Here is a 7,716-nt window from a genome sequence, read left to right as displayed (position 1 = left end):
TGAATTAATTTGAACATGCAGCAGTGTAGACATCTGTCCCTGAGACTAAAGATAAATTGCTCAGTCAACAATTATTTAATTTATTGAAATTATTGAAAAAAATGTTTTTATGATACAACATTTAAACGTGGATAAAATTTAGGAGATTATGGAAATATCTTAATAACCAGGACTAAAAATAAAAGACAAATGTTAATCCAAAGTTCAACCCAATAAAATATAAATGTCCTTTAAAAGGAATTAAAAAGAAAGTGAAGACCCACTCCACAAACAATAAAATAAATAAATAAACATTGATGTTTTGACCAACTTCAACAACTAAATGACTCTGAAATTCTAATGTGGTGTGACCAATTTACTTATTTACTTGCTTGCTTATAAATACCATGCATTATTGGTATCTATGATATATTTTTTATTTATTTATTTTTTCTGTGATTTTGTGATTGGACTGCTGGATTTTTTTTTTGGTCAGACCATGCAAATTTTTGCACATATTAATAAGCAATCTTAAAGAAAAAGAGAAAAAAGAAATAAAACATTATGCCAAACTAAGATTTTGCTCTTGAGAATGGCATTCTTAGTACGTGCACATGACTTGAAGAGTTGAAATCGTGAATTCAAGTCATGTTATATGTGAACTGCTTAGATTGTTTTTATGTTTTTATTCATTATACTGAAAGGTGTAACATTGACGCAAATTTAAAATGTATTTGACGAGGTCAAACTTATTGATAAGGATAATATATTTCATGTTACGTTTCACATGTCACATAAGCATCCAAATCATATAAATACATTATATGTAAATAATAAATAATATAATAGAAGCGACATAAAAGTCCAACAAGAAACATAAACAATGCAAGGACGGGGAAACAATCTCTATGAAGCGAGGACAGACGGCGCGAAAGACAAGTGAACATCAGTACATTGTTACTCCCTCACCGATAAACTTCATCATTCACTGTCGTACAGGACAAGAGGTCACTTACCTCACAGATGACTGCAGAAAGACTTCTGTGGTTTATGAGATGATAAATAGTACAATACGAAATACAATCTCCCAGTTGACGAGACGGTGTGGATAAAGAAAAAGTGAGTGACAGGTGATAATAAAGAGCCAGCCGCTGTCCAGCGCTCTGCACGCGCTCCTCCAGCTGTAAGAGCACTTAAAGACTCAAATAAAGGAAACAGGAAGACTTCGCGTCATTTAATCAGTGTGATGTAACGCAGTACCCTCCAATAAGAGCAACCTGCTGACCACACGAACCAAGCGTGATATTCCAATTGTGTAATCAAATTAATGCGCGTCTTTTTCCTTTACTTGACAAACCAGACTCACCTCAGCGTTCAGTCGGGTTTAGACTCAATGCGCAGACCTTAAGTGTTCCTTTCATTTTTGGATTTCTGGACCACAGAGCTGTGTTCCCAACAATAACATAAGTATATGTCTGGATAATCAAATAACAACTTTAACTTGATTTCTTGCGGAAAAAGTACACACCTCTGCAATTAAACTCCACATTCAGTTGCAGTGTTCAGACTACTGTACACTAATATTAGTTTAGAAGTGACAAGTGGCTCCACTACAGTTTTGTTACACAATTCCTCAACTTTCTTAAACTGTCGAAAACCTAGAACGTAGAAATGTAGAAACCAGTCAGACTAAAAACTATACAAAAGTGTGGCATGCTGTAACCAAACAACACAAATCTGTTTACAAAGTGAATCAAAGATAAGTATTTAACCATTTAAACAATTATTATTCTCATTTTTTTCTTGGTTTACAGAAAGAATACTGATTTTCCATGCTGCAACTTCTGGTTTTTGAGGATGACCGAATTCTGAGTAGATGTTTGTATTGCACTGAAGAACTCATACTCATGTGTTTTGTCTTTTTAACAACAATCAGATAAAGATCTGGACATACCCAAGGCCTGTTATGATGAGAAACTTGCATCATCAGATATGATAACTGTTTATACAGAATAAAAATGTTAATTTTGAATACAGGTCATGATTGTGATACTCTGGCAAATGGAGAAAAGACCCTCGGATCAAGCAGCTGGTTAGCATGCCAGTTTTGCCCCAGATTAGACTGCCAGCCACACCGGCCCATGACCGATCAAATGAGAAAAGACTGTTTGAGAGAGAAAAATGAGGGTCTGATGTCCAGCACACTTAATGGCCAACTAGCTGTTTATCTTCTCAGCTCACATGCTTTCAGTAAACACACACACACACACACACACACACATACTAGAGTGCAATGACAGAAAGGCCACTAATCTGTGATGGTCATCATAGCAGATTATCTGTCTGTCTGTCCATCTATCTCTCTATCTAGCTGTCTAATCGCTGGTTATTTTCACATTATGTATCCTGCTCCTTTGCTTTGATGTTCTCCTGACCTACTGATTGTGTGAAACAAGGTCGCCAGACAGTATACTACAAACAGTACTCCAGCTGTACCTGTTATTTTTATAAAGACTAAGTGAAATAACATAGATAAGAGCGGTGCGTTTGTAGTACATGTGTGCTAATTATATTTGACCTCACAGTACCTCACAGGTTAAACTTTCTCTCTTTTATTTAGCCATCTATACAAGAAAGTCAAATGATATCTTGTAAAAATCAAAGCAGAGAATCGGCTGAAGCCTTGCCAGAATCTACAAGTCTAATTGTTTTATGGCAGCTAGACATCAAGACAACACTCTGGAAAATACATTAACTTAGAAAATAACACCAATGTGAATCCATGCGAGAGTTAGTTTGCCCCAAAAAGGAAAATTCTTTAATCATGTATTCATCCTTGTGTTGTTTTTTAAAGTGAAAATGTAAATTTTAATTTGCAGACAGTGATTTAGATTGGTAAATTATTTTCTTTTTATTGTTTCCTACACCTGAAGCAATACATGAGTAAATTAATGCAAATATATATATATTTTTTGCAACTCTTTTCCATACAGTGAAAGCATATATTGTCCAGAAGCTGACAAGCTCCAAAAATATATTAACGTTTATGTAAAAATATTAACATTTATGTAAACTATTATTCTTTGCTTGGATCATAATCAGGACCAGAGCAAGTCTATTTACTCTAATTTTGAAATATTTGCACAGGCACTGCATTGCCTGGCTTCTAAAACCTGTCATTTCACATAGTTGATTTATTATGTATGTATTTTTTCTAGTTTGTGCTGTTTCCATTAATGCAATATGAACTTACATGAACAATGAATGACATTAACAAAACAAAAAAAAGTGTAATACATGTATTTTTCATTGTTCATTCATGCTAGTTAATACTTTAATGTTAACAAATGACATCTTATTGTAAAATGTTACCATTAATATTTATTCATCATACTATTGAACTCTGCAGTATTTTCTCTCTTGTTATTTCATATGAGCTTTAAAGAAGATGGAGAAAGCCAGAGTCTTGTTCCCTGCGTTTATCAGTATCCTTATGTTCGTTGGGTGAAAAAGAAAAACTCAATAAACAAAGGAACAAATAGTTTGATACCCAGCCAAAAAAAAGTTTTTTAAGATTTCACTATATATCGATATCATGAATTCTTATGGCCACAAGAACCGTGATATGAAAAATGTAATATCTTGACAGCTCTAGTGTTAACAAATTTATATGTAAATGTATTATTTTTCACTTTGTGGCATAGCAGTAGCATTGTAGAGATTATACCCTACTCTTGCCCCTGAGCCATCAGCCATCATTCTCATAAATCTACTTCTCTGTGGTGAGGAGGGCACTGCACACCTTGTCTGAAACACCCACATTAAGCGCTAAATAAACCAAAACATCCTGCTCTCTGCAGCACTCTAGAGGCCCCAAACGAAGCCTGTGGCTCACCAGCAGCACTTTGTGTTGGGGCAGGTCGCGTCTCCTTCCCTTTCATTCATCTCCTAGTCTTTCCTCAGTCACCTGGCATATGTTTGTATATTGTGTGGTTCATGGCTGTCCTCCGCTCAGGGCTTTAATGCATTTTTTTTTCCATTCCAATGACTTCCTGATCCCCGTGATGTCATAATGGAGGAAAGTCGGTACTAAAGTGGAGGATGCAAACACCCATTTCCTGTCGTGTGCCAGACCCACTGATGTGAGACTTTAATTGTGGTCCTGCAAAGGAAGTGTTCCATATCTGGGACATTAGATAAAGAGCATGTATTATGAGATTATAATGGCCGCTCTAATTTCAGGGGCGATACAAACAAAATCATTAACTATCAAATCATACCCTGTGCACAGAGGTGATGTTGCTTGTATTATAAAAACATAAATCCACATTTAAATACCACATCAAAAATGTTGATATTACAGTGTGTTAATTTGTATTCTGTTCAATCCCCACTGTCTAAAGCATCATGGCTCTCATCTGGATTTCACAGGGACACTTTAAAACTTAATTTCCCTGTCTTTTTCTTCTATTAAAATACCTATTATAGTATTTTAATATGGGAATACTTCTAGAGTAAAGAAATACAGATATTTCTAAATTAATGAAAGCATTTCAAATTAGTATGGACTGACTGAAAAATATTTGTTAACACACTGAAGAAACCAGTTCACAACCATTGTGTTTTTTATAAAAGAGTACAATTATGTTGTAAGAAGAAGAATCTGAACAGCCAACCCAGTCACAAGTTGACTATTTAATTTGAAAATATATGATAGGTCCATTCCTAAATTCTCAGAGGAACATAAGCAGATTTTACACAAACAAGTATTTTATGGAAATGCAATCTTTGCTGTCCTTTTTTTGTTCATGAGATTTTATCAAGAGAGAGATTGTTCTTATAGTCACAGGTATATATTTATACAATAGTTTGTTGTGGTTCTCAAATCTGATTGGCTGGGAGGTCTTTCAAATCATGAGATATTTCCCAGTATCACCATGGGAACCATTTTACAGTTTGTATCACTCCGCTTTACATCATTTCTCACAGCGTGTCATAGCAGACGCCAAAATCCACTATAACTGTTGTTGTGTTACCAAAAGTAGTTTTAAGGTTTTTTGTTTTTGTTTTTTTGGGAGAGAATGTTGTTCATAAAGAACATATTTAAGAATTAACTTAAATATTTTCGGAGTCGTGAACTCTAGGGAGTCAGCAGTCATTCAGCCCTCATGAACCATGGAGAAAAGCCTCAGCCTGAACTTCTGGAATTTGTGGCTGGCTCTGATGTCTCAATAGTGGTTAAACATGAGATATACATTGTTTTAGGTAAATCGAATGATCAGTCTATGGTCTCATCAATGTATTATTTGTGCCAAAGTAAATAACTGTGGCTGAGGACAAAGTTTCATAACTTTTGATATTTATGTAACTTTGAGCTTTAGTACTTTTCACTGAATTGCTAAACCAACTTTTATAATGGATTTTGGTTATCCTGCCACCATCAGGTAAAGAAGGGACATAACAGTAAAACTAAGGACATTATTAACCGTCTTTACATTTATTTTGAAAATGAAGCTAGCAGTTATGTGGTGTTCACAATGCATTGGGTCAGCTGGCCAATCAGAGCAGACTGCGCTCGTAAGAAGGATGAACTTTGTAGAAAACAACACTTTTGAGATAGGCGGGGCATAGAGGATCAACAATAATGTACAGTATTTGAAAAATAATGTTGTTTTTTAAAACATTAAAGCATGTCAACATATTCTGTTACACAAAATAATGTCACCATATTCTGTTACACAAAATAATGATCTTTTAAAAAAGCATCATATGACCCCTTTAATATACAAATAAATCAGATCATCAGTATACTATGTCAATTTTGTCGCCTTTCATTGTTAATTGTGCTCTGTCGTCTTATGTCGTGTGTCGCCTTCAGAGAACGAAGTCCCCCTCAGGCTGTTTTCCTGGTTGCTTATCTGGTCAACCCAGGCCATAGAGGATTATGTGGAGGACTTTTGTGGACTGTGCCATCAGGTGGACTTCAATGTTGTTGCACTCAAGGACATTTTCCATTTTGGTCTCACAAATGAAATCCCTAAATTAATGCCACATCACACCCCGCACTGGACTCTGGAACAATATGTGATGCGATCTGGGAAAACCCTTCGGATGTCGCGCTGGGACATTTTCAGGAAATTCTAAAAATAGGTCATATGTAAAATTTTTGTGAAAATTAGGGTTTCATTGAATTATTATTATATAATATCTTGTCTATAATCTCTGAAAACATCTTGCCAAAATGTACTTGCTTAGTGCAGAAAAAGAGTTATTTATTGCAGCAAGCAGAAAAGAACATGCTGTGGAGGTGCTTTCTCTTAACACCACAGAAACAGTTAACCTATCAAAAAAAAAAAAAAAAATGAAGTAACGTATATAATAAAAGTGTATCAATGCACATTTCCACCAGTCCTCTGTAAACAAAATAAATAAAAACTTTGCATGCTGTATTTTTTTATATCGTGAGATGGCGGAGAGCAATAAAACAAAACAGTCTGAAGCTGCTCACTTACAATCTTGCTCGTTTCTGTCTGCTCAATCGTGGTGATGTCAGTACCCTAAAAGATGTTATAATGGACTATTCTACATCCAGAGATGAAGGATCGGATGATGATGTTACTCAAGAGGAGCAGTCCAATGACAGTCTGTTTGTATGCACAAGTGTGCTGCGCTAGCTTGAAATGGTACACTATTTGTGCTATCCAAACATACAAGAGGTGATCAAAAGTTCAGAGACTATGCCCATGATAACCAACGGAAAACTGTCCTCTTCAGGGTAACATTAGTCTGTTTGTGTAATGATGCAGTATAGTGCTTCTGACAGACAGTGATCCTTAAAGGGGGGGTGAAATGCGGAGCTAAAGAATCACGAGTGCCAGTAGGCTTTTGCGTTGAGAGCATGTGGAAACTGTGACATTACCGTGAGGGAAAAACCATCATCCAAAACAAACCATGGCTTACAGTCAGATTCAGCCGTTTATTTATGATCCAGAATCAGATCCTGTGGCTGACATTGATGCTCTGTAAAAATAAACTCCATCCACTGGTCCCTTAATGCTGTTTTTTTGGTAATCTGTGAAGAGTTGTCTTGCCCTGGCAACCAAAAACACACTTCTTTTGTGACTTTTCGCAACGCTCTTGAATCAGTGAATCGCTCTGATCAGTGAAATGTCTGTGTGCTCAGCCTCGCTATACGGGAGCGTGCGCTCTTCCGGCAGAAGTGCCCTAGGACCCATATAAGGAAATTCCGCTCCAACTAACGTCACACAGACCCATACTCGAAAAAAACTTTCCAAAACTTGTGACATACCGGAAGGAGTATTTTGGGAAGAAAAATACTCCTTCAAACGTACAACTTAATTTTTGAAACTTTGTCCATGTTTAGCATGGGAATCCAACTCTTTAACAGTGTAAAAAACTCAGTTTTTTTCCATTCCGGAAAATCATAGCTATAAGCCAACTTCAGATAGCCATAACTTTTGTTATGTTCAAGCTATGGACAAAATTAAAACAGTTTTGGAAAGGGCTTTCATATGGTATCATATGAGTATACTGTAATTTAGTTATGGTTTCAAAACTAAAAAGGGTAAAATTTCAGCATGTATTGGGTTTTCCTAGATTGCATCACATACAGTATTTTGACATTGCACTTAATTTGCACTTAATTTGGTTCCTCATTTACTGTGGGCCGAGCCATAAGCCTGCTCACGTCACGCCTGCCAAGCCAAAACCTGCTTA

This window comes from Carassius gibelio, chromosome B20 (genome assembly GCF_023724105.1).
Source record: "Carassius gibelio isolate Cgi1373 ecotype wild population from Czech Republic chromosome B20, carGib1.2-hapl.c, whole genome shotgun sequence".
NCBI lineage: Eukaryota > Metazoa > Chordata > Actinopteri > Cypriniformes > Cyprinidae > Carassius > Carassius gibelio.
Note: the sequence above shows the minus strand (reverse complement) of the source record.